The 27,188-nt window shown below is 40.7% G+C and overlaps 1 long non-coding RNA gene across 1 annotated transcript; it reads left to right on the top strand.

Annotated features, from left to right (window-relative positions):
* Positions 1-517: 517 nt before the first annotated feature.
* Positions 518-9,515, top strand: LOC133852445 (uncharacterized). The gene is made up of 2 exons (XR_009895947.1): positions 518-573; positions 8,688-9,515. It is a non-coding gene; the product is annotated as an uncharacterized LOC133852445 (long non-coding RNA).
* Positions 9,516-27,188: the final 17,673 nt, after the last annotated feature.

Genomic DNA, 27,188 nt, shown 5'->3' with positions numbered 1-27,188 from the left:
CTCGGACCGGTGGACCCGTGAGCCCAGGGAGCTCCGATCCTCCATGATCAGTGGCTGGGGCTGAAATCCGGCGATGGAGGAGCTCCGGCGGAACTCAGGGGGATTCAGAGAGAGAGACTTGAGAAATGGAGAGAGAGATGTCGAGAGAGAGACAGAGAGGGACCAAGAGATCGGGAGAGGGAGCCGAGCCCAGGAGCTCGAACCGGTGGACCCGTGAGCCCAGGGAGCTCCGATCCTCCATGATCGGTGGCTGGGGCTGAAATCCGGCGATGGAGGAGCTCCGGCGGAACTCAGGGGCTTGAATCCGCAACCCGCGAGCCAAACCCGACGGATCTGGGAGGAACCGTGCGACCCGAACCTTCCAGAGGTCCGATTCTCCATGTCCGGCAGCCAGACACCGATTTTCGGCGGGCTAAGGCGATTTTCCGGCCGATCCACGAAGACCCGAAGCCCCTAACCCAAAAACCCGACCCGGTGACCCGTCAGACCGAAAGGAAGACCCGGTTCTTCCTTTGCGTTTTCCGGCGGAATCGGTGGCTTTCTCCGGTGGATTTGCTATGAAAAATCCTTGGGGTAATTTCTAACAACCTATGATGATTAATTTTGTGGATTGGTTTAGTTATTAAGGAATTAGGGTTTGATGATTTTTGGGCATTTTTAGAACTGAAATTGAATCTCTGTTTTTGATCAAATGCTCCATGTTTTTGTGCTAGCCGAATAGTGGTGATTTTAGGATGGATCCCCTGTTTTGATTTAGGGTTTATGCGTGTGTGGTGTTCGGTGGCTGTAAATTCCAGTGATGTGTGTGTTTTGGGACCGGCTGTGTGTTAGTGTTGGCTGATTTAGAGTGTGTGGATTGTGGGCAGTGTATGTAGTTGTTAGACTTGTGATATTTCCTGTTGATGATTTACTTTGCTATGTTTTCTGCCCTTGACTGGTTGCTGGGGTTGAGTAGTTGGGATCCTCTGTTTTGAGTGTTGAGAAATCTCAGTGGGTGTGCTAAACTGTGAAGGATTTTCTGTGTTGTGGATTTTAGTTGGATAGGTGTTTTGTTCTCCTAAAATGTTATCTGTTTTGGGATGATTTGGCCAAGTGTGTGTGTGGGCTAAATTGGGGTGTTGGCTGGATTGTTGGCTGATTGGATATATATAGACATATTATGGTGAGATGGGTGTTCAATTGGATTATTTGCTGCCTTGGTAATGGGAGATTTAATGAGTTGGCGGATTAAATGGATTAGTGAAGAGTTTGCTGATTTTCTGATTATAAGTTTTGTTAATGAATTTAGTTATATTGAAAATGGGACAGATGGTATTGATAGGATGATTTTGGTAGATTCCCTGTTTTTGGTGTTAGCTGTGAGGTGGATTCGATTATATGGAAGTGGTAATTGGTAATTGATTTTATGTGATTCGATTTCTTTAATTAAAGCTTGGTTATATAATCTAAGGAGAATATATGTGATGGAGATCAAGGCACCGCCTTGAAGGATCTCGTTCAAGTACCAATTGGGCCGGTTACGAGAGCACGAGCAAAGAAGTTCAAGGATGTGCTCAGCGGACTCATCCAAGAATTATGGGCTCAAGCAAATTCGGGGAGGCCCATTGAGCATGATCCACGTGGGCAACAAAGAATTGTCACCTTGATTCAAATTCTAGAAGGATCCGGTCAAGGCCAAGAACTGCTGAGATTGTTCGTTAATTTAGAAGGATCGGATTGCAAGACTTATTTTCTTTACCTACCTAAGATCTTTATTTATTTTCTTTCCTTGCTAGGAATTGATTTGTTTACTTATCAGGATTAGAACTACTTTCTCCGCAAGTAATTTTCTTGTATAAATAGGTGTACCTACCATGTAATCGAGGAGACATTGATGATTCATAAAACTTGTGAGGTTTTATTCTCTTTGGTTCTTTGAAGAACTACTCGAACTTATCGGGATTTCCCGTGGCGTTCATCTCGACTTATCAAACGGAATTTCCACCACCGTTTGTGTCGTCTTCCTTATACCGAGGTTCTTGTTTGTCATAAACAACGGGTCGAGGTTTTTCCATTCGAATCTGTCCTTAGAACGGTCTTGGGTTCCCTTTCGTTGTTGGGTCTCGTTATTCTTGACAGGGTTCACATCATTTGGTATCAAAGCTCAGTTTCTAGTTCAGGTTTGCATATCCCTTCACATCACTATTTTGAAATTTTATTTCATTATTCTTAAAAGCCAGTTGCTAATCATCAAAAAAAAAAAAAAAAAATCGTGTCAAAATTCAGATTTGTGATTTTCGCGAATCTTTGCTTCAATTTTTCAGATTTTAAATTTTCAGATTTGAATTCCATTCTTAATTGATTACGCGAATCTTTGCTTTAATTTTTCAGATTTGAATTCCATTCTTAATTGATTACGCGAATCTTTGCTTTAATTTTTCAGATTTGAAATTTTCAGATTTGAATTCCTTTCTTAATTGATTACGCGAGTTTTTGCTTTAATCTTCAGATCAATAATTTCAAGATTTGGATTTTCTTTCCATATCTGCAACTTCCATCTTTGATTTACACGTTGCTTTCAATTGTCCTTTGTATAGTTTCATGTGCTTGTTGAAATCTGATCAATCGTTTTTGGCAATTACAATTATTATTGCTGCTTGTGACTAGAAAAAAAAAAAAAAAAAAAAAAAAAAAAAAAAAAAAAAAAAATTCATTATTCTGTGCTTCCAAAATTCCAAACTGTCATATTCCTTCTATTTCTAATCTGAAAATTTCCATATTCCTTGTGTTCAAATCTGAAATTCCTTGAGTAGCCATATTATTTTGAGTGAAACACGAGTGGAGAGTGATCCACCTTCTTGAGTGTAAACACGTAAGGGAGTGATTCGTGAGGATCTTTTTTTCTTTCTAACCTTTGTTTTGCAGCAATCATGTCTCACGATAGTGGTAAGAGCATTGTCGAAGGTGATACAAAATTGGCCGATCCGAAAATGTTTATGGAGGCCATGATGAGTGAGATGAGGCGAGTGATGAAGATGGAGATGGAGCAGGTTCACGAACGGATAGATCAGATGGAGAATAGACGTGAGGAGCAACCACAACACGGTCGTAATTTTCGTAGAAGGGAAAGAGTTCCACCGAGGGAGGAGGATGAAGAGCGTTATGGGTCTGGTTTTGATGAAGAAGAAGATCGGGGTTCCATTGTTAACAATAGGAGACCTGGAGGAAGATTTAGAGAAGCTAGGAATCGTGAAGATAACAACTTGGGTGGTATTAAGATGAAGATTCCGTCCTTTCAAGGTAGATCTGATCCTGAGGCATATCTTGAATGGGAGAAGAAGATGGAGTTCGTGTTTGATTGTCACAACTACTCCGAGACAAAGAAGGTAAAATTAGCTGTGATTGAATTTTCTGAATATGCTATTACTTGGTGGGATCAGCTTGTGATAAACAGGAGGCGGAATAGAGAACGCCCAATAGACACATGGGAGGAGATGAAAGTAGTGATGAGAAAACGGTTCGTTCCAAGTTACTACTACCGAGAGTTGTACAAAAGGCTACAAGGTCTTAGACAAGGGAGTCGAAGTGTAGAGGATTACTACAAGGAAATGGAGATTGCTATGATCCGCGCTAATCTAGGAATCGTGATATTAAGTGTTTTAGATGTCAAGGCAGGGGCCACATAGCAAGTCAATGTCCAAACAAACAAGCCATGGTGTTGCAAGCCAATGGAGAAATTGTGACCGATAATGAAGATTCCGACACTGACAACATGCCGCCATTGGAGGATGTTTCCGATGAGGAGTATTTAGCCCCTGACGCATTGACATTGGTGGCGAGAAGAGCATTGAGCTTGCAAGCAAAAGGAGTTGATGAAGTACAGCGGGAGAACATCTTTCACACAAGGTGCTACGTTAAAGACAAGGTATGTAGTGTGATTATTGATGGTGGTAGTTGTACTAATGTTGCAAGCACAATTATGGTGGAGAAATTGGGATTGCCCAAGATAAAACATCCTAGACCGTACAAGTTGCAATGGCTAAATGATAGTGGTGAGATAAGGGTGAACAAGCAAGTGTTAGTTGCATTTCGAATCGGTAAATATGAAGATGAAGTGTTGTGTGATGTAGTACCGATGCAGGCGGGACACTTATTGCTAGGGCGTCCATGGCAATTCGATAGGCAAGTGAAGCATGATGGCTTTACGAACAAGTACACTCTTTTGTACTTAATCAACGATCAATCACTCTTGTACCATTGACACCGCAGCAAGTTTACGAGGATCAAGTGAGATTACAAAAGGAGAGTGATCAAAAGAAAGAGAGTGAGCAAAAGAAAAAGAGTGAAAAACAGAGAGAGGCCGAGAAAAATGAGAGAGAGAAAGAAAATCAAAGTTCGGCCCTTGAGAGAAAATCAGAGAGAAAACAAAAGAATTTTTATGCAAAAGTGAGTGAGATCAAGCAGGCAATGTTTTCAAAACAGCCGATGATTGTACTTTTGTACAAAGAGGCACTTTTAAACAATAACGAACTTGACCTTGCTTTGCCTAGTTCTATTGTTTCTCTTTTGCAGGAGTACGAGGATGTCTTCCCCGAGGAAACACCACATGGGTTACCTCCAATCCGAGGGATTGAACATCAAATTGATTTAGTTCCCGGTGCAACCATCCCAAACCGACCAGCTTATAGGAGCAATCCCGAGGAGACAAAGGAGCTTCAACGGCAGGTAAGTGAATTGTTGGAGAAAGGGCACGTGAGGGAGAGCATGAGCCCATGTACGGTTCCGGTCTTACTTGTACCTAAGAAGGATGGGACGTGGAGAATGTGCGTTGATTGCCGAGCCATCAACAACATAACGGTAAAGTATCGTCATCCTATCCCACGCTTAGATGATATGTTAGATGAGCTGCATGGTTCTTGCATATTTTCTAAGATTGATTTAAAAAGTGGTTATCATCAAATTAGGATAAAAGAAGGAGATGAATGGAAAACTGCCTTTAAAACAAAATATGGTTTGTATGAATGGTTAGTTATGCCTTTTGGTTTGACTAATGCTCCGAGCACCTTTATGAGACTTATGAACCATGTTTTGCGTGCATTTATAGGCAGATTTGTTGTTGTCTATTTTGATGATATACTCATTTATAGCAAAAACATAGACGATCATGTAGTACATTTGAAATCCGTTTTAGATGTGCTAAGGAGAGAAAAGTTGTTTGCTAATTTAAAGAAGTGCACTTTTTACACCGATAAGCTTGTATTTTTGGGATTTGTTGTTAGTGCACAAGGTATACAGGTTGATGAAGAGAAGGTACGTGCAATCCAAGATTGTCCGAGCCCCACAAGTGTTGGTAATGTTCGTAGTTTTCATGGACTTGCTATTTTCTACCGGCGATTCGTGAGAGACTTCAGTAGCTTAGCCCCACCGCTTACCGAAGTGATCAAGAAGAACGTTGGATTTCGGTGGGGAGAAGAACAAGAGAAAGCATTTCAATTAATCAAAGAGAAGCTGACTAACGCACCTTTGTTGTCTTTACCTAACTTTTCAAAAACGTTTGAAATTGAATGTGATGCTTCACGTATTGGTATAGGTGTCGTTCTTATGCAAGAAGGACGACCAATTGCTTACTTCAGCGAGAAACTCAGCGGGGTAGCCTTAAACTACCCAACTTATGATAAGAAGTTGTATGCATTGGTTCGGGCTTTAGAGACGTGGCAACACTATCTATGGCCTAAGGAGTTCGTGATTCACACCGATCATGAGTCCTTGAAACACTTGAAGGGCCAACACAAGCTAAACAAAAGACATGCGCGATGGGTGGAGTTCATAGAGACGTTTCCATACGTCATTCGGTACAAGCAAGGTAAGGAGAATGTAGTCGTCGATGCACTTTCTCGCAGGTATGCCTTACTCTCCACACTTGATGCAAAATTGCTTGGTTTTGAACACATTAAAGAATTATATGCTGAAGACCACGAATTTTGTGAGGAATATCGAGCTTGTGAGAAAATCGCCTCTGGTAAGTTCTTTAGACTTGATGGATTCCTATTTCGAGAAAATAAGCTATGCGTGCCTAATTGTTCTATGAGGGAGTTATTAGTGCAGGAATCACATGGTGGGGGATTAATGGGACATTTTGGAGTTGCAAAGACTTTGGCTATTTTGCAGGAACACTTCTATTGGCCTCACATGAAACGAGATGTCAAACGGATTTGTGGTAGATGTGTCACATGTAGGCAAGCTAAATCCAAAGTGCAGCCCAACGGTTTGTATACTCCTTTACCAATTCCTAGTGAGCCTTGGATTGATATTTCAATGGATTTTGTGTTAGGATTGCCTAGGACTAAACATGGAAGAGATTCAGTTTTTGTGGTCGTGGATAGATTTTCTAAAATGGCACATTTTATTCCATGTCACAAAACGGATGATGCTTCGCATGTTGCTGATTTGTTCTTTAGAGAGATTGTGAGATTACATGGCATGCCTAGGACAATTGTTTCGGATAGAGATGCTAAGTTCTTGAGCTATTTTTGGAAGACTTTGTGGTGTAAGCTAGGTACTAAGCTATTGTTTTCCACTACTTGTCATCCACAAACTGATGGTCAAACTGAAGTAGTAAATAGGACTTTGTCTACTATATTAAGGGCAATCATTAGAAAGAACATCAAAACATGGGAAGAATGTTTACCACATGTTGAGTTTGCATATAATAGAGCTGTTCATTCTGCTACCAAATTTTCGCCATTTGAAATTGTGTATGGGTTTAATCCTTTAACTCCATTGGATTTGTCTCCTTTACCTTTGACGGAGCACATTAATTTAGATGGCAAAAAGAAAGCTGACTTTGTGAAGCAGATTCATGAGAAAGCAAGACTCAACATTGAGCGAAGAACGGAACAATATGCCACACAAGCCAACAAGGGACGTCGCAACCTGGTTTTTGTCTATTTTGATGATATACTCATTTATAACAAAAACATAGACGATCATGTAGTACATTTGAAATCTGTTTTAGATGTGCTAAGGAAAGAAAAGTTGTTTGCTAATTTAAAGAAGTGCACTTTTTACACCAATAAGCTTGTATTTTTGGGATTTGTTGTTAGTGCACAAGGTATACAGGTTGATGAGGAGAAGGTACGTGCAATCCAAGATTGGCCGAGCCCCACAAGTGTAGGTAATGTTCGTAGTTTTCATGGACTTACTAGTTTCTACTGGCGGTTCGTGAAGGACTTCAGTAGCTTAGCCGCACCGCTTACCGAAGTGATCAAGAATAACGTTGGATTTCGGTGGGGAGAAGAACAAGAGAAAGCAAGACTCAACATTGAGCGAAGAACGGAACAATATGCCACACAAGCCAACAAGGGACATCGCAACCTGGTTTTTGAACCCGGAGATTGGGTTTGGCTGCATATGAGAAAAGAAAGATTCCCGGTGAAAAGACGTTCCAAATTGCTCCCAAGAGGAGATGGCCTTTTTCAAGTCCTCGAGCATATCAATGACAACGCTTACAAGCTAGATTTACCTGGTGAGTATAATGTCAGTACCACTTTTAATGTTACTGATTTGAGTCCTTTTGATGTAGGTGATGATTTGAGGGCAAATCCTTTTCAAGAGGAGGGGAATGATGGAGATCAAGGCACCGCTTTGAAGGATCTCGTTCAAGTATCAATTGGGCTGGTTACGAGAGCACGAGCAAAGAAGTTCAAGGATGTGCTCAGCGGACTCATCCAAGAATTATGGGCTCAAGCAAATTCGGGGAGGCCCATTGAGCATGATCCACGTGGGCAACAAAGAATTGTCACCTTGATTCAAGTTCTAGAAGGATCCGGTCAAGGCTAAGAACTGCTGAGATTGTTCGTTAATTTAGAAGGATCGGATTGCAAGACTTATTTTCTTTACCTACCTAAGATCTTTATTTATTTTCTTTCCTTGCTAGGAATTGATTTGTTTACTTATCAGGATTAGAACTACTTTCTCCGCAAGTAATTTTCTTGTATAAATAGGTGTACCTACCATGTAATCGAGGAGACATTGATGATTCATAAAACTTGTGAGGTTTTATTCTCTTTGGTTCTTTGAAGAACTACTCGAACTTATTGGGATTTCCCGTGGCGTTCATCTCGACTTATCAAACGGAATTTCCACCACCGTTTGTGGCGTCTTCCTTATACCGAGGTTCTTGTTTGTCATAAACAACGGGTCGAGGTTTTTCCATTCGAATCTGTCCTTAGAACGGTCTTGGGTTCCCTTTTGTTGTTGGGTCTCGTTATTCTTGACGGGGTTCACATCAATATGAATATTGTTATAGAATGGTTATATGATTTAAATATGAGAACATGTTCATATGTTGAGTTCTCTTTAATTATAATTATGTTCAAATATCTTTTCTGGTTGGTTGTGTATTATGGTTAAAAGCTTTTGAAGTTGACAATGTGGTAATAATACCTTACTAAAAATATGCATGGGTTTCTTTATGACTAATTGATCTATGCTTTGGAAATGAAGTATAATATTTTAGCAATGTTCTTTGTTATGATAGGAATATAGATTATAGTATTAATGTTTGGAAATTAACATGTTGAATTCTAGTCATGATGATTGCTTCTATGTATGTGTATATGTATAAAAATGGAATTCATGTTTAGGCAAGAGTTTCTAGAAAGAAACGATATTGACCTTGTATGCACATGTATATGTATTTGCTGCAGATGATGAACTGTGACTGCACGAAAGGGCTGTAAGTATAAATTACTTACTGAGGGTAGTACTGGATTTCAATAATGTTGTGTTTATGTTTTATTTTAATTGGATGCGTGTGATTGATCATTGCATACATTTAATAATTAACCTATTAATATTGGTTGCTACCGTCTTCCAAAGGTTCAGGATGGGAATAGTGCCTGGAACCGAAAACCCAATAATTCATATTGATTGCTACTGCCTTTCAAAGTGCTAGTGGAGTGATGTGGGACGTACTCTGCTAGGGCGGAAACCATGCTAATAAAATGTAATGTAGAGGGTACGGCCTCGAGATATACGCTGACCGGGATTACGGCCCTTATATGAGTGGAGTGTCATGACTATATTAAACTGTTAAACTTTGCATGAAAACTATTACTACATCATTATGTCATATCTCTGTTCCTTAAATAACGCATAAATCATGATGTTGTTGAATGACAGTTAGCTCACTTATGGAACTATGGGATTGTGGCGGTAACCACCTTCTCATAGATGTTTGCGCAGGTTCTGAAGATTATGGATTGGATTAATTGCTAGCTTAAGAGATTTAAAGTTGTGTAGTTAGGATTTTAGTACTTTGTACTCATAAATGTTTGTACTATTTGCGTGTAACATGTTTAGACATTTACTTGTATTTATTAAGTTCCATGTATGCTTTAGTGTCATATGTGACACATGTTTCTTTGTAAATAGTGTAAAGACTTTTAATGTATTTCTAGAGGATGTCAGTTAAAGCTCTAAATGTATTGTAAGGGAATTGTCCCTAATGTTTGAAAAAAAAAAAGATATTCGTATTTTTCGCTGCCAGATTTATCATCTCTGAATGGTTAATGACACGTAATTATCCAGATATAATTACTTACGTTTTTTTGTAAAAAGCGGGTCGTTACAACCATGATGTCAGATCGGACCACATTGTGCTCAGCAATGACTGTGCGATCTATGATTTTGGTTTGGAATGCGCTCCTCTCTTCCTCAGTCCTCTGGCGGACCCTGCGCTGGGAACTGATTGTAGACATGATTCTGCACAAAGAAATCAACAAGATTTTGCCAAAAATAGTCCAAAAAGATTTTTGTTAGGTCATAAAAATTGGGCAGAGTAACGGCAGTACAAAGGACTATTAAAAAAAAAAGACAGAAATTATCACATTTATAGTCCCATAAAGTATCACCACAAATAATCCCAACATGGCAAATATATGCATCTCATAATCGAAAAAACATTCCTAAAGAGATCAACATTCTAATAGTTAAAATAAACTGAAGAAAAAATGACTAGAAGAATACCTGAATTGTGAGATTAATGCACAAAAAGACAAAGAGGGATGAGATAAGGCCAAAAACACTCCAGAAATAACTCACTAAAAGCCAAAAAGTGAGATTGTGGTGGGGTAGGGAGGAGAAATGGCGACCAAGGGTATATATAGCCTCTGTGGGGTCCCCGTCCGGACAGTGTATTAATGCCGTCCGGACGCGCGCTGCCTCAGAAATGAGCAGACGGGTCGGTCGCGTCCGGACGATATATCCTTACCGTCCTGCCGTTGGTTGACGCTCGCATCCGGATGTAACTTGATCCCTGTCTGGACGACTAAGCTCCGCCCGTCCGAACTCCAGAAGAAAATATCGTCCGGACAATGAAAATCCACCCGTCCGGACGCTTCACACTAAAAAACAGAAAACTGAGGAAAATGTACAAAAATCAATTTTTCTCAAGTCAGTTTCAGAACACGCATGTATAATCCACTGATAACACAATTAGAGAGCATCTCAAAACTAAGTAGAGATATAAAAGAGAGTTGAGAATTCAATTAGCACAAACATTTTCCTGGACATAGACAGCTCAACTCATGCAATGCATGTGTGTGTGAAGACATAACCCACAAGGTATGACTATCATAGATATGACAAAGAGCAACTAGATTTTCTAGACAAGAGAGAAAATCAATGCAAGATTAGTCAAAAGTCAAACCTTATAACTTACTAGGGCCTAGCCACCATCATTTGATACACTCCCCCTGAGATGCAGCACCTAATTGTTTTACTTGTACCATGAAGAACAAAGTAAATGTTTTACTTGCACGTAGAGGGCAAGGCATAAATCGAATTGAGCATATAAGCAGTGAATAATTAAAGCACAGAATTCATATGATTTACTGCTTAATTCTTATGATGCTGCAATCTATAAGGAATGCCAGAGTTTTTAGGTTCTAGGTTCAACTAGCATGTGGTCAATTTGGTCATCTTATCAAAGACCTCTTCTCTTATCCAAAATTTCTAGAAACACAAAGTCAGAGAAGGAGAGATGAAACTTTTAGGGGAGTCGTGGATAGTGCACATTTTTCATCGCGTGAGAAAAGAAGCTATCCTACTTTTGCATATACAGGAAAACACTTGGCAAATTATAGTCAGACACTCTCAATTCTATCTTAAGCAAAGTAAATTAATACCCAAGGAATTGAGATATCAAGAGAAAATACATGCAATTATCTGTTATGCCAAGAGAAAAGAAAAAAAAAAATCCTGCAAATTCTCCCCAAATTTTTTTTTTATTTTTATTTTTAATTTTTTTATTAAAAAAAAAAATGCAATATGGAAAAACATCATATGCATGGCATGATCAAACATGATGATGCTAATACAGAAAAACAGTCGCTCAACCTGCTTTTTCTGTCTTCCCCAAAAAGTACCTGCAAAGTTCTCTCAAGAGAAATAGGGGGCAAAGCAACTGGTTCCTAGATTGCATACAAAATTTAACAAGCAAAATAAGCAATCAAACCTAATGCCGTAGGATTAGGAACCAAATCCTAGGCATGAACACCCGAATCTGCTAGGTGCGTCTCTTCCCCCTCATGGGATGACTGTCTTTCTTAACCCAAGCTTGCCTTCTTGTAGGTGGTTGCTGGCAGGACTGCATCATCCACTCCATCATACTATGCATCCAGATAGTTGCTCACTGAGGTACTGCTCTTCTTTCACCTTCTGAGGCCCCATAAATTGCTTGGATTTGGAGTTGCCACTTTGATTGGCATGTACAAATCGTTGCTGAGGCCGCTGATGTTGGGATGCCTGGTATCGTGGTCCATGAGATCAAGGAGCTTGATATCTTGGTGCTTCATGGTATGGGGCCTGATACCATGGAGTCTGGAACTGGGCCGCAGGTCTAGTGCCATGATCAGCCTGTCGGGGCACTTCTTTCTTGGCCTTGGCTTTCTGAGCTTTTAGGATAGAGCACTGTGGACGAACATGCCCACTTAGGCCGCAGTGATGGCATATAGGAGGTCTTCTGATGGAATGAGGCTTCTGAGTGCCTGGAACATCATCATTGACCTTATCCCTCCCTTTATCTTCAGCAGTGGGAGGAGGCTCTGGGACTGTAGGTTTCACAAATACAGTCTTTGAAGTAGAGGGAGCTACATACCCGAGACCAGTCTTGTTAGTTGGACTCTTCTAGATAGACAGCATACGAGTCAGCTTGTCATCAGTGACTTGTTCTAACTGGAGCTGAGTCTCTAGCAGCTTCTCCTCGAGCTCTTGTATTCTGAGCAGCAATGAACTCTTCTCAGTCTGCAAACTGTTCAGATCACAGAGGTGCTGCTTGCGACCTTCCCTCAGCTTCTCATACTCTATATAGAGTGTCTTGTAGGCCTCCTTAAGCACTTCCCCATTATCATTGTGCTCCGAATAGTAAGTGTCTTCTTCTTCAGCATGTGGGGCAACAAAGGCCAGAAATTTTTCAGACTCTGGAGCTTATTCTTTTGACTCATGACTGAGAGTCACATTGTATGCCTTCCCCTTGCCCTTCTTGAGATTCCAGCAATCGGCTCGGATATGCCCAAAACCTGAGCATTCAAAACATCTGGGCCCTCTAGGATCTTTCTTTTCTTCTTCCTCTGGTTCAGCTTCTCTGGGAGCTTTCGTCACTTTTTCAGAAAACTTCTTTTTGAATCGATCATCTCTCATAAGTCTTCTGAAATTCTTGTCTAACATAGCCACAGCTTTTTCTTCCTCCTCAGAGTCATCTTCAGATAAAGCTTCTACCTTCTTCTTGGAAGCTTTCAGGGCAATAGTCTTCAATTTCTTGACCGGGGGCAAGCACAGCTCATATGTTTGAAGAGATCCCACCAACTCTTCAATCTTCATCTCTTCTAGATCTTTGCTTTCTTCAATGGTGGTCACCTTGATTCTGAAACACTCAGGCAAAGATCTTAGAATTTTTCGGATGAGTTTTACATCCGTGATAGGTTTCCCAAGACTCACCATGGAGTTTCTCAGGTCACTCATCTTGGAGTAAAACTCCCCGAATGTCTCTTCTTCCAACATCTTAATTTCTTCAAATTTCGAAATCAACATTTGAAGTTTGGTAGATTTAACAAGCTTAGTGCCTTCATATGTGATATGAACTCCACCAACAAATGTGATGAAACCCGATAGCAATGATGGTTTGAAACCCCAAGATCGTGTAGACAAGAATTGTTGAGGCTTGACCCGTCACCTAACTAGATGAGAAACCAAGACTACGAAGGATTGAAACGCCACACCAAGAATCTGAATCTCTTCAAGAATCAAGGTGATAAGTTTGGTTGTTTGAACGCCACAAGATTAACTTGATAAGCTCAAAAAGTTCTTTCAAGAACAAAGAGGAACACAAGACCTCACAATAATAATTTTCTGAAAACAAAATTCTATATCCCTTACAAAATTCGTTATGCCCATATATATACTTGGAACAACCCTCCAAGAATAGGAAAAGTCTTAATTATAGCTTTAAAAGCAACACAAGTGCCAACATAAACAAGTCCCAATATTTTTAGGTCTCTTTGGACTTCTAGAGGCAACCAAAATAACTAAATGACTAAATTCATAACCAGCCAAGACCAAGTTCATTCCCCTATTTAATATCCTTGAAACTCAACGAGTTCACACCCTTTAATGGTCAAACCAAGCTGGTCACGTTTTTGCATGCTAATTATCCTCTTCAACTGCTTTGATGACATGGACTAAGCCTTGATTATTATTTGAGCCCATCTTGGTCTTTTTAGAATTAGCCCAATTCTCTTGGATTAGCCCATTTAGTGCTTCCTTGAAACGTTTGGCTCTAAGTCTTGTAATTGGGCCACTAGGAAGTGACAAAGGGTCTTGCACAACTTCAGCCCCATTCCCATGTGTATGATCAGCATGTCCAGCTCCTTGGTTTCCATCATTCTCCCCCTCTTGAGAAGGATTTGTCCTCAAATCATCACCTACATCAAATGGAGACAAATCAGCAACATTAAAGCTTGCACTAACACCATACTCACTCGGTAAGTCAAGCTTGTAGGCATTATCATTGATGCGCTCCACTACTTGGAATGGTCCGTCACCCCGAGGTAGGAGTTTTGAACGCCGTTTCTCTGGAAAACGTTCCTTCCTTAAGTGTAACCAAACCCAATCTCCTGGTTCAAATACTACCTTCTTGCGTCCCTTGTTGGCTTGATGGACATATTGTTGAGTCCTCCTTTCAATGTTCAGCCGTGCCTTTTCATGAATCATCTTTACAAATTCTGCCTTCTTTTTGCCATCTAAGTTCACACGTTCACTCAAAGGTAAAGGAGTTAAATCCAAAGGTGACAATGGGTTAAAGCCATAAACAATTTCAAATGGTGAAAACTTAGTTGCAGAATGTATACTTCTATTGTAAGCAAATTCAACATGTGGCAAACAATCTTCCCATGTTTTCAAATTCTTTTTAATGATAGCACGCAACAAAGAAGACAAAGTTCTATTTACTACTTCAGTTTGACCATCCGTTTGTGGATGGCAAGCAGTAGAAAACAACAATTTGGTTCCCAACTTTCCCCACAAAGTCTTCCAAAAGTAACTCAAAAACTTTGCATCCCTATCAGAAACAATGGTCCTAGGCATGCCATGTAACTTAACAATTTCTTTGAAGAACAAATCAGCTATATGTGATGCATCATCAGTTTTATGACAAGCAATGAAGTGTGCCATCTTGGAAAATCTATCTACCACCACAAAAATTGAATCTCTCCCCCTCTTAGTCCTAGGTAAACCTAAAACAAAATCCATAGAAATATCAGTCCAAGGTTCACTAGGTATTGGCAAAGGGGTGTACAAACCATGGGGTTTCAACTTAGACTTAGCATGTTTACACGTGATACACTTCTCACAGATTCTTTCCACATCACGTTTCATATGAGGCCAAAAAAAATGATCATGCAAAATTCCTAAAGTCTTAGCTACACCAAAATGACCCATCAAACCACCACCATGAGCTTCTCTCACAAGCAATTCACGCAAAGAACACATAGGCACACACAGTTTATTTTCCCGAAACAAAAATCCATCTTGCCTATAAAACTTATCAAACGCCACTTTTTCACATGCATTGAACACATCAGCAAAATCAGAATCTTGTGCATACAAATCCTTAATATATTCAAAGCCAAGCAATTTTGTATCTAAAATGGAAAGTAAAGCATACCTTCGGGACAATGCATCAGCCACCACATTTTCCTTACCTTGCTTGTATCTGATCACATAAGGAAATGTTTCAATGAATTCCACCCACTTGGCATGGCGTTTGTTCAACCTTTGCTGTCCTTTCAAATGCTTCAAAGATTCATGATCTGTGTGAATCACAAATTCCTTTGGCCATAGATAGTGCTGCCAATTTTCCAAAGCCCTTACCAAGGCATACATTTCCTTATCATAAGTGGGGTAATTTAGGGCTGCCCCACTCAACTTTTCACTGAAATAAGCAACTGGATGACCACCTTGCATCAAAACAGCTCCAATACCTATTCCTGAAGCATCACACTCAATTTCAAAAGTTTTAGCAAAGTTAGGTAAAACAAGCAAAGGTGCATTAGTTAACTTTTCTTTGATCAGATTAAATGCATTTTCTTGTTCTTTTCCCCACTTAAACGGCACATTTTTCTTGATGACTTCAGTAAGAGGGGCGGCTAAGCTACTAAAATCACGCACAAACCGTCTATAGAAGCTAGCTAAGCCGTGGAAACTCCTCACTTGGCTGATTGTTGTAGGCGTTGGCCACTCTTGGATTGCCTTCACCTTTTCCTCGTCCACCCCAATTCCTCTCTTACTAACAACAAAACCAAGAAACACAAGCTTATCCGTGCAAAAGGTGCACTTCTTGAGATTAGCAAACAACTTTTCTTTCCTCAAGATTTCCAAAACAGATTTTAAATGCATCACATGTTCTTCCAAGTTTTTGCTATAAATTAGGATATCATCAAAATACACAACTACAAATCTGCCAATAAATGCACGCAAAACATGGTTCATCAAACGCATAAATGTGCTTGGCGCATTAGTTAAGCCGAAAGGCATCACTAACCATTCATACAAACCATATTTAGTTTTAAAAGCAGTTTTCCATTCATCACCTTCCTTCATCCTAATTTGATGATATCCACTCTTAAGATCAATTTTTGTAAAGACACAAGAACCATGCAATTCATCCAGCATATCATCTAACCTAGGAATAGGATGACGATACTTTACCGTTATGTTGTTGATGGCCCGGCAGTCAACACACATTCTCCATGTTCCATCCTTCTTAGGAACTAATAGCACCGGGACCGCACAAGGACTCATGCTTTCACGCACATACCCCTTCTCCAATAATTCACCTACTTGCCTCTGAAGTTCCTTGGTCTCCTCAGGATTGCTCCTATAAGCAGGTCGGTTAGGAATTGATGCACCGGGTATGAAATCAATTTGATGTTCAATCCCTCGAATTGGAGGTAAGCCACTAGGTACCTCTTCGGGAAAGACATCTTCAAACTTCTGCAAAAGAGAAACAATATTGCTCGGCAAAGTACCGACGAGATCATTAGTACATAAAAGAGCCTCCTTGTACATGAGTACAATAAGGGGCTGGTGTGAAAATAATGCTCTCTTGATCTCACTTTTTTTTGCAATGTAACTGAATTTTTCCTCTCTTGCTCTCACTATGGCCGAAATCCTCTCTCTTTCTTTTTCACTCTGATCAATGTTTTTCTCTCTTTCTTTTTTTTTTTAACTCTTTTTTTCCACTTTCGGCCTTCCTTTCTTTTTCTTTTTTCTTTTCATTTGATCTTTGTAACTTTAGTTGGTCCTCCATGACCTGTTTTGGAGTTAATGGCACAAGAGTAATGGGTTGCCTTTTAAGAGTGAAAGAATACCTATTTGTGAATCCATCATGTGTAACCCTCCGATCATACTGCCATGGTCTTCCCAACAATAAATGGCATGCATGCATAGGAACCACATCACAAAGCACCTCATCCTCATATTTGCCAATGGATAATGCCACCAACACTTGCCTTGTCACCTTGATTTCGCCACATTCATTCAGCCACTGAAGCCGGTAAGGGTGAGGATGTTTCAAGGTGGTTAAGGCCAATTTCTCCACCAAATAAGTGCTGGCTACGTTTGTGCAACTCCCACCATCAATAATGACGCTGCAAACTTTGTTATTTACAAAGCACCGAGTATGAAACAAGTTTTCCCTTTGGTTACTTTCTTCCTCCTTAACTTGCACATTGAGAACTCGCCTTGCTACCAATAAATCTCCAACCACAGCATTTTGCTCATCATCGGCATCCTCCAAAGGTGGCATGTTATCATCATCTACTTCTTCCTCATTCTCCGACTCAAGCTCTCCTTGGGCGTTTATCACCATCACCCTTTTGTTTACACACTGGCTGGCTATGTGTCCCCGCCCCTGACATTTAAAACACTTAATATCACGTGTTTTAGAAATAGAAGCCTCGGTGTTACCTGAAGTAGTGGTGGTTGTTGGTTTGGCATTCTTAGAGGGTTCAAATTTTTGCTTATTTTGAAGCTGCTCGTCCCTTTTTGGAGCTGTCTTCCATGGGCTGGTGGTAGCCATAGGTTGTCCCCTCCTAGCCAATCCCTTTCGTTTGAATTGTTCCTCCACTTTTATGGCTTGATGCACCATATCTGTTAACTCAACATAGTGCTGCAACTCGACTATATCTGCAATCTCACGATTTAAACCGTGCAAAAACCTAGCCATGGTGGCTTCTCGGTCCTCTTCTACATTAGCCCGGATCATTGCTACCTCCATCTCCTTGTAATACTCATCCACACTCTTGGAACCTTGAGTTAACCTCTGCAACTTTTGATACAATCCCCTATAATAATGGTTGGGTACAAAACGCCTCCTCATAAGCATTTTCATCTCCTCCCAAGTGTCCACGGGTGGCTCTCTATTTCTCCTCCTATTAATCAGTAATTGATCCCACCAAACAATGGCATAATCTGTGAATTCAATTGCAGCCAACTTAACCTTCTTTATCTCCGAGTAGTTGTGACAATCAAACACCATCTCCATTTTAGTTTCCCACTCCAAATAAGCTTCAGGATCATTTTTACCTTGAAAAGACGGAATTTTAATCTTTATGTTTCCTAAATCATTATCCCTCCTAGGCCTACCCATCCTAGCTTCTCTATTCCCATACCCACGCTCAAACCTGCCTCGGTTCAAATATGGCTCATCAAATTCCTCCAACTCCGCCTCTTCCTCAACATTCCGCCACGGAACACGCCCACCTTGTTGCCTATTGGGATTGTCTTGTTGCTGTCCCCTAGGAGTTTCTGCTTCTACCTTGTCCAACCTCTCGTGAATAGGTTCTAATTCAGCCCTCAACATATGCCTCATCTCCCCTAACAACGCTTGCATTTGGAGGTTCGAAGCTGCGGGTTGTCGAAATTCTTCGGTTGTGTCTTCTTCTTGATTATTGGACATGTTTAGAATCTGCAAAACAAGGTTAGAATCCTCACAAGCACTCCCTCACGTGTTTCACTCAAGAATTAATACACTTACACTCGTGTTTTCACTCTAAACGGCTTTTACCCTCTTTTGGTCTCACACACTCTTGCCTTTTTCCACTCTTTTGTGTCTTCTTAGTTCTTAATCGAACTTCAAGAAACTAATTCAAAATAATCCAGCAGCAATTGAGAAATAACCAAAACTCATCAAAAAGGTCAAGAACTTGAATAATGTGAGAAACAAGATAGAAAGGAAGAAATTTTCTTACTCAGAAAGGTCAAGAACTTGAATAAGGTGAGAAACAAGATAGAAAGTAAGAAATTTTCTTACTGGAGTCGAGTACTTTTTCTTTTCTTCTTTTTTTTTTTTTTTTTTTTTTTTTTTTTTTTTTTTTTTTTTTTTTTTTTCACAGCAGGGAACAGGAGATTAAAAAAAAATAGAAACAATAATAAAAGATAGTCAAACTTGCCTTAGAACCAAGGCTATGATACCAAAATGATATGAACTCCACCAACAAATGTGATGAAACCCGATAGCAATGATGGTTTGAAACCCCAAGATCGTGTAGACAAGAATTGTTGAGGCTTGACCCGTCACCTAACTAGATGAGAAACCAAGACTACAAAGGATTGAAACGCCACACCAAGAATCTGAATCTCTTCAAGAATCAAGGTGATAAGTTTGGTTGTTTGAACGCCACAAGATTAACTTGATAAGCTCAAAAAGTTCTTTCAAGAACAAAGAGGAACACAAGACCTCACAATAATAATTTTCTGAAAACAAAATTCTATATCCCTTACAAAATTCGTTATGCCCATATATATACTTGGAACAACCCTCCAAGAATAGGAAAAGTCTTAATTATAGCTTTAAAAGCAACACAAGTGCCAACATAAACAAGTCCCAATATTTTTAGGTCTCTTTGGACTTCTAGAGGCAACCAAAATAACTAAATGACTAAATTCATAACCAGCCAAGACCAAGTTCATTCCCCTATTTAATATCCTTGAAACTCAATGAGTTCACACCCTTTAATGGTCAAACCAAGCTGGTCACGTTTTTGCATGCTAATTATCCTCTTCAACTGCTTTGATGACATGGACTAAGCCTTGATTATTATTTGAGCCCATCTTGGTCTTTTTAGAATCAGCCCAATTCTCTTGGATTAGCCCATTTAGTGCTTCCTTGAAACGTTTGGCTCTAAGTCTTGTAATTGGGCCACTAGGAAGTGACAAAGGGTCTTGCACAACTTCAGCCCCATTCCCATGTGTATGATCAGCATGTCCAGCTCCTTGGTTTTCATCAATATGTTGTTTCCAAAATTTTCCATGCTTCTTTGGCTGATTCGCAGTTTGAAATTTTGGCGAATTCAGATGGAGAAAGTGCTTGGCACAGAGCATGGAGGGCTTTATCATTTGAAAGACGTGTGTTTTTCTGAGAGACTAGTTCGAGTGCAGAATCCCCTGATTTGGTCCAACCAGTTTCAACAATACTCCAACAGTCAATAGATTTCAGAAAGAAACGCATGCGTGCCTTTTAATAGACATAGTTCGTACCATCAAAGGCAAGAACAGAATTAAAAGAGTTTGAGACATTATAATAAATAGAAGACAATAACACTAAAGAAATTAATCTTCTCAGAGTGTACCAAGCTCTGATACCAATTGAAAATTGACTTCTAAATAAAAAGGCAAGTGTGTGCAATAGTGTACAACAAAAATAACAATGCGGAAAATAAACGACACAAAGATTTTTGTTGACGAAGTGGAAACTCAATTAAGAGAAAAACCACTCCGGGGCAGCCAAACCCAGGATATCTACTATTCAGAAGACAAAGCTAGATACAAAGCAGTAACACTCACATACCCCTGATGCAGTGGTCGTACCTTGCTCTCTAACGTGTAACCCAACACGAATGCTTCCCAACCAGGTCTCCTACCTGAAAGGGTCTTCAATGGAATCCTTTACCTTAGGGCCAACCCCTAAGGTAGACTTCAGTTGTAGCGCAGCAACAGCACACTTGCAATGGCTTCAGAGGAAACTTAATTAGCTCAATGATCTCTCAAAATAACTTATCTGAGCACTTATGGAATTCAATACCGAATTCTTGCATTTCTCAATGCCCAGGGGCCTCTATTTATAGGCTGAGTACAGAATGGGCGACTGCAGTAATATATGTGGGTGCCGTCCGGAAACTAGACATGGGCCGCAGATTTTTCCAAAAATTTCGTTGAGAAATCTTTCTTGTTTAAGAGCTGCGTCCGAACGGTGAGACACTGTCGTCCTGACCGTCGCACGTCCGCTGCAAGTAATTTCCATATAAGGCTCTTGCGCATCCGGACTAAGTGGGATGGCCGTCCGAACGGTTGATCTTCAACACGCAATTTCCATATTTACTGTGCGCGCGTCCGGACCATGATAGGCAGTCGTCCGGACGGTTGAAGTCGAATCGGCAATTTCCTTAACTGATGAATGCACCTCAGGACCAAGGATGACTGTAGTCCGGACAGTAATATTTGAATTGTTATTCTTGCCTTATGTATGAGCGCGTCCGGATGGGAATCCACGTCGTCCGGATGGTTGAAGCAATTTTCCCTTAAATTGAACTTGGAAAGAATCTGAAGCTGATCGATCACTAAGATGCGTCCGGACGGGCTGCTGAAACGTTCGGACGGATTCAAGCTGGAACAGTAACTTCTCGAGACAGTGAAGGTCCGGACGGGAAAGCACGTCGTCCGGACAGATGATGCTTAGTCTGTCTGGGCGTCGGGACTGTATGGCACATCGTCCGAACAGATGAAACAGTGGACAGATGAGCGTCCGGACAGGATGACACGTAGTCCGGACGGCTAACAGGGAACCGAAATCTTCTGACATGTAAGCAGTGCTGAATCTTCTGACATCACTCAGAATAGTGGAATCCCTGATAAAAGCATGTATACATACAAGTGATTTTGTCAACCAGAATGTAGCCAATCAAAACCTAACATATTTGATATTAGTGTGTGTGAAAAAAATAAATGGAATAGGCAAGATTCTTTAACCCTCGAATATGTAGTAGTATTACTATCCAACTGTACCTGCATAGTCTCATATGATGCCTACAGAGTAAATGGAGATGCCTGCGGAGCAGAAATGTGGGATAACGATTCTTCCAATCTTAACTCAGTCTCTTGCTGTTTAATCCTGCACTCATCGTGGCTGGTAGACTAGTTGGCGTGGCGCGAACTAGAGGAACTTGATGGTGTAGGTATGACACCTCCTCCCATTCCTCAAACGTGTCTTGAGCGATGCCCCCTTAGCACCTATGAAAATATTTCTTCTTCGGTGGAATTCAAGTTGTCGTCATTTGCCCTTGACTCCATTTCATTCTGAGCAAGCCACATAAACCTTAACTAAATAACTCTTGCATGTTAATTACACATATTTATCATGAATAAACATTTCATTTACTTACATATAGCTTCTCAACCTTTGGGTTCACAAAAGTCTCGTTCTTTCTTATGTGGGTGTCCTTATAAATTGCGATAGGTTTGGGCCTTTGAGAAGCAGTCTTTGTCTACACATAATTAACAGTTACATTTAATAATGTTACTATAAAATCCTTACCGTCTTGTAAATAACATTGACGAATGGACAGGTGTCGGCGGTATGATTTGTTACCATTTTGCTTTTATTTTTCTTATTCCGAGCAGACGCCTCCTTCAAAATTTAAACCAAAATAAAATATTCATTAGGTTTCTTACAATTGTATGCAAATCTTATCAATATTAATTGACTATTCAAGATAATAAGATATATTTACCACCCAATACTTTGATTCGAATGAGTCACATATAGCAGGCCATTTTTCTCGATAAACACCTTTAAGAACATTGGCCCTTGCCTCAACTATAGCATTGGCCATTGCCGCAGAATCTGTCATATTAAGGCCTTCAAAATTTTTTTGGTAGGCTTTGTATAGTTCGGAGCGATACCTGCTATAGCATTTTTCCAGTTGAAACTCTAAGCCACTCTTGTGTGATTTTTGCAACAAATCCAATTTGAAGTTAGCCTGAACCATAGTAATTACAAGAAAACGGTAAGATATTTGTTACATTATTTGTAGCAAGTGACATAATGCACATAAAGAGAGTCGTACCATCACCAAAGCTTCTAACATCTAGTTCATTGATTTTGGGACCAAGCCCCAGCGAACATAATAAAGGTCACTGTTGTTTTTCACAACCTCAAAAATCTTTCTCGACCAGCACGAGGAATTTTCCCCGACAGGTGCCCAACACTCTTCCTCAAATAGTAAATTGATCGGACCGTTCTTTACCAGCTTATTCAACCTCTTGTTCTTGTTCTTACCCCTAGTCTTTCTAAAGGACGTTCTAGTTGTTAGTGGAAACATGAAAACGTAGTTAGTTGTGTCTAGAAAAGTAGTTTGGAAAGTGTCTACAACAAACCAACAACAAAGACCATATGTTCACTTACAGGTTTGAGTGGGTATGGATCCATGTGAATCAATGTTTGTTGATGGGGGTATAGTATTAGGCGGCTCATCAGAATAATGGCCCTCTGATGACTCTAGTGGCACCAATGATAGCATGTGTATACTGTCAGCTACATCAGCAAGAGAAAAGTTGTCACAGTCCTCAACATGACACAGGCCTTGGCCTGCTCCTACTGTCTTTTGTCGTGTCTTCATTTCTTGAGGCTATGATAAATCTGCTGACAACAATAAAAAAAAATTGTGGATCAGACAGATAAATATAACATTGCTACTAAGTCGTTATAAATCCAAATGTTAATACAAATAATTTAGTGGAATGCACATAATTGGGCAATTTAAAAATGAAAACCAAAAAACAAATATATTAGTACTAAATAAGCTTCGTACAATATGATAATACACTTCGTACTTACACCAAAATTGGTCATTATATTTAACACATGTCATCATTAGAGTTTGTATCATGAGAAATGCTACATGTACTTAAACTTTTACAAAGGAAGCCTTACAAAGATGACATAGAGCTTATTCATTGGTACTCGTAATATTTCTTTTTATTAATTATTTTGATCATCTCCAATGAATAAGCTCCACATCACTTAGTAAGACTCTATTTGTAAAAGTTTAAGTACATGTAGCATTTCTCTTGTATCATTAGTAGCCTGTGATGATTGTTCATTTTCAAAAAGTCCTCTGCGTCTTCGGATTCCGTATCAAAGTTGCTACATAAGTCTTCTTCATTATCAGAGTTTATCTCATTCTCCTCAAACAAAGGGTAATCATCAAACAACAGGTTTGGGCCATCAAGTTGCACATATAATCCATCAATAGCTATTGTCGTATCATCTCTGAATAACATTGTTGACTCTTCAACAATGGCAATATCTCCCCGAACACAGACCCTTTCCTGGTATGCCTCATCGTTAGGCTTAGCAATTCGGGTTTACGGGTGGGGTTCGTGTCAACCCGATTGACCCGATTACACAATCGGGTTCAACACGAACCCGACCCCATTTTTAATCGGGTTGAGTTTAATCCCGAACATGACCCTATTTTCAACCGAGTTACCTGAACACGACCTGGGTAACCCGTTGTGAAGATGAAGAAGAAGAATCGGAGGAGGCAAGAAGTGTTGCCGAGCCCATGCCAGCCCAGCGCATAGTGATTACAGCACTGCTCATTGTCCTCATTGCGCTTTCCCTCATGGGCTTCCTCTGCATCTACTCGCGTTGTCATCGCCTCTTTCTCCTCGAACTCGCTGAGACAAATCACGCAGTTGATCTGGTACTTCATGTCCCTACAGTAAGAGCACACTGGCAAAGCCCTAATCGTCAGCGGGTCCACTCCTTTGCGCAGGTTCGACCTGGGTGGAAGATCCGACAGTAGGGAAGACGCTCGACTTGGACGAGGCTGGAGGGGTCTGGAAGATCAACAGTCGAACACAATGACTCGTGTGTAGAGGTGATTCAGAAGGCGTGGCCGCATGAAATGAAACGGTGAAAGAAAGTGAAACCGAAAAGAAAAGGGATGCAAGTGCGGGCCGTGCGGCTAGGGTTTGTCCGTTTGTTTTTTTTAAAAAAACAAACGGGTTATAATCGTGTTAGTGGGTCAACCCGCCGGACACGATTATAACCGTGTCATAATCGGGTTGACCCGATTATGACCTGAACCAAATTACCCCAAACCCAAACCCTGAATTTTCATGTCGTGTTCGTGCCGAGTTCAAGGGTTGTGTCAAAAATCGCCAACCCTACTCATCGTGGATTCCTTGATCATTATCTACATTATCTTCAACTACTACTGTTGGAATATAGTATATGTTTCTATTGGTCAGCGTCTGCGCCACTTTCCAACTACCAACCAATTTGGGATCATTCAAGTAAAACACTTGTGCAGCTTGGCTTGCTAAGATGAACGGGTCAGATTCATACCATTTATGAGAAGTATTTCACTATGGTAAAACCTTGTTCCCTTTTTAATCCACTCAAACTCCCAGTGTCCCACCAATCGCAGTCAAATAGATACACGAAATTTTTCTGCCAATGTAACGTAACTCAAGAACGTTCTTCAACTCCCCATAGTACGTGTCGTACCCACCTCGAACAACAACACTAATATTCTGGGTAGTACGAGTTTGTACACATTCTTTTGTGTGGAACCTAACCCCATTCACAATGCAACCTCAATACAATCTAACTTGACGATCAGGCCCACATGCAAGGTTATATAATTCTTTTGGGACATTTTCTGCATTACGCCTATTACTGTATATATGATCTCGAAACAAACGTGCAAAATTGGCTTCATGCTTCTTCTCATTGTCATGGCAGTTGTTAGTATTTTGGCCTCATTCTGTGTTTGGACAAAATCACTTGTATGTGTAAAGATGCTGTAAGCAGGGATTCCACTATTCAGAGCACTCTCAGAAGACTTTGCACTGCGAAGATTTCAACTCCCTGTCAGCCGTCCAGAAGATCGAGCCATCCCGTCCGGACGCCCATCTAACCACTGTTCCATCCATCCGGACGAAGTGACATACCGTTTGGACGCCAGTCAGACCAAGCATCATCCGTCTGGACGACGTGCATTTCTGTCCGGACCCTCCACTGAGTCGAGAAGGTTCAATCCAGCTTGCATCCGTCCGGACGTCTCAGCAGCCCGTCCGGACGCCTCTCGGTACTCGACCAGTATCAGATTCTTTCCAAGTTTCGATAAAGGAAAGATCGATCAACCGTCCGGACGATGTAGTATCCCGTCCGGACGAGCGTCTCCGTAAGGCAAGAATCGCAATTCAAATATCACCGTCCGGACATCCGTCAGTCTTGGTTCAGACGCGCGTGCAACTAATATGGAAATTGCCGATTCGATTTCAACCGTCGGGACGACTGCCCCTCATGGTCCGGACGCGCGCATAGCAGATATGGAAATTGCGTGGTGAAGTTCAGCCGTCCGGACACTCATCCCTATTGTTCGGACGCGCGAAGCCTTATAAGGAAATTACTTGCAGCGGACGTGCGACCGTCCGGACGATTTGCCATCCCGTCCGGACGCGACTCTTAAACAAGAAAGATTTCTCAGCGAAGTTTTCGAAAATTCCTGTCGCACAGTTGTCCGTCCGGACGGCCCATGTCCATCGTCCGGACGCCGCCCAGCTATATTTTGCCTGATGCTCATTTGAGCCCCTAGCCTATAAATAGAGGCCCCTGGGCATTGAGAACTGAAAAAATTCGGTATTGAATTTCACAACTGCTCAGAGACGTGATATTTCCTCTGAAGCCATTTCGAGTGTGATGTTGCTGCGCTACATCTGAGGTCTATCTTAGGAGTTCGCCCTAAGGTAAAGGATTCCATTGAAGACCCCTTCAGGTAGGAGACCTGGTTGGGAAGCGTTCGTGTTGGATTATACGTCAGAGAGCAGGTATGACCACTGCATCGGGTATATGTGAGTGTTACTATCTTGTATCTAGCTTTGTCTTCTGAATAGTGGAATTCCTGGGTTTGGCTGCCCCGGAGTGGTTTTTCTCTTGATTGAGTTTCCACTTCGTCAACAAAAATCTCTGTGTCTTTTACTTTCCGCTGTGTTTATTTTTGTTGACACTTTGCGCACACACTTGTCTTTTATTTAGAAGTAAATTTCAATTTTCAATTGGTATCAGAGCTTGGTACACTTTGTGTAGATTTAATTCTTGAGTGTTATTTTTTTTGACTTCTATATTATGTCTCAAACTCTTAATTCTGTTCGTACCTTTGATGGTACGAACTATGGCTATTGGAAGGCACGTATGCGTTTCTTTTTGAAATCTATTGACTGTTGGGGTATTGTTGAAACTGGTTGGACTAAACCAGAGGATGCAACACCTGAACTAGTCCCTCAAAAGAACGCACGCCTTTCCAATGATAAAGCCCTCCATGCTCTGTGCCAAGCACTTTCACCATCTGAATTCGCAAAGATTTCAAACTGCGAATCAGCCAAAAGAAGTATGGCAAATCTTGGAAACAACATATGAAGGCACGAAATTTGTTAAATCTGCCAAACTTCAAATGTTGATTTCGAGATTTGAAGAAATTAAGATGTTGGAAGAAGAGACTTTTGGAGAGTTTTACTCCAAGATGAGTGACCTGAGGAAACCTATCTCGGATGTAAAACTCATCCGAAAAATTCTAAGATCT

Source organism: Alnus glutinosa, chromosome 12 (assembly GCF_958979055.1).
Source record: "Alnus glutinosa chromosome 12, dhAlnGlut1.1, whole genome shotgun sequence".
Classification (NCBI taxonomy): domain Eukaryota; kingdom Viridiplantae; phylum Streptophyta; class Magnoliopsida; order Fagales; family Betulaceae; genus Alnus; species Alnus glutinosa.
This window is presented reverse-complemented; position numbering and strand designations above follow the sequence as displayed.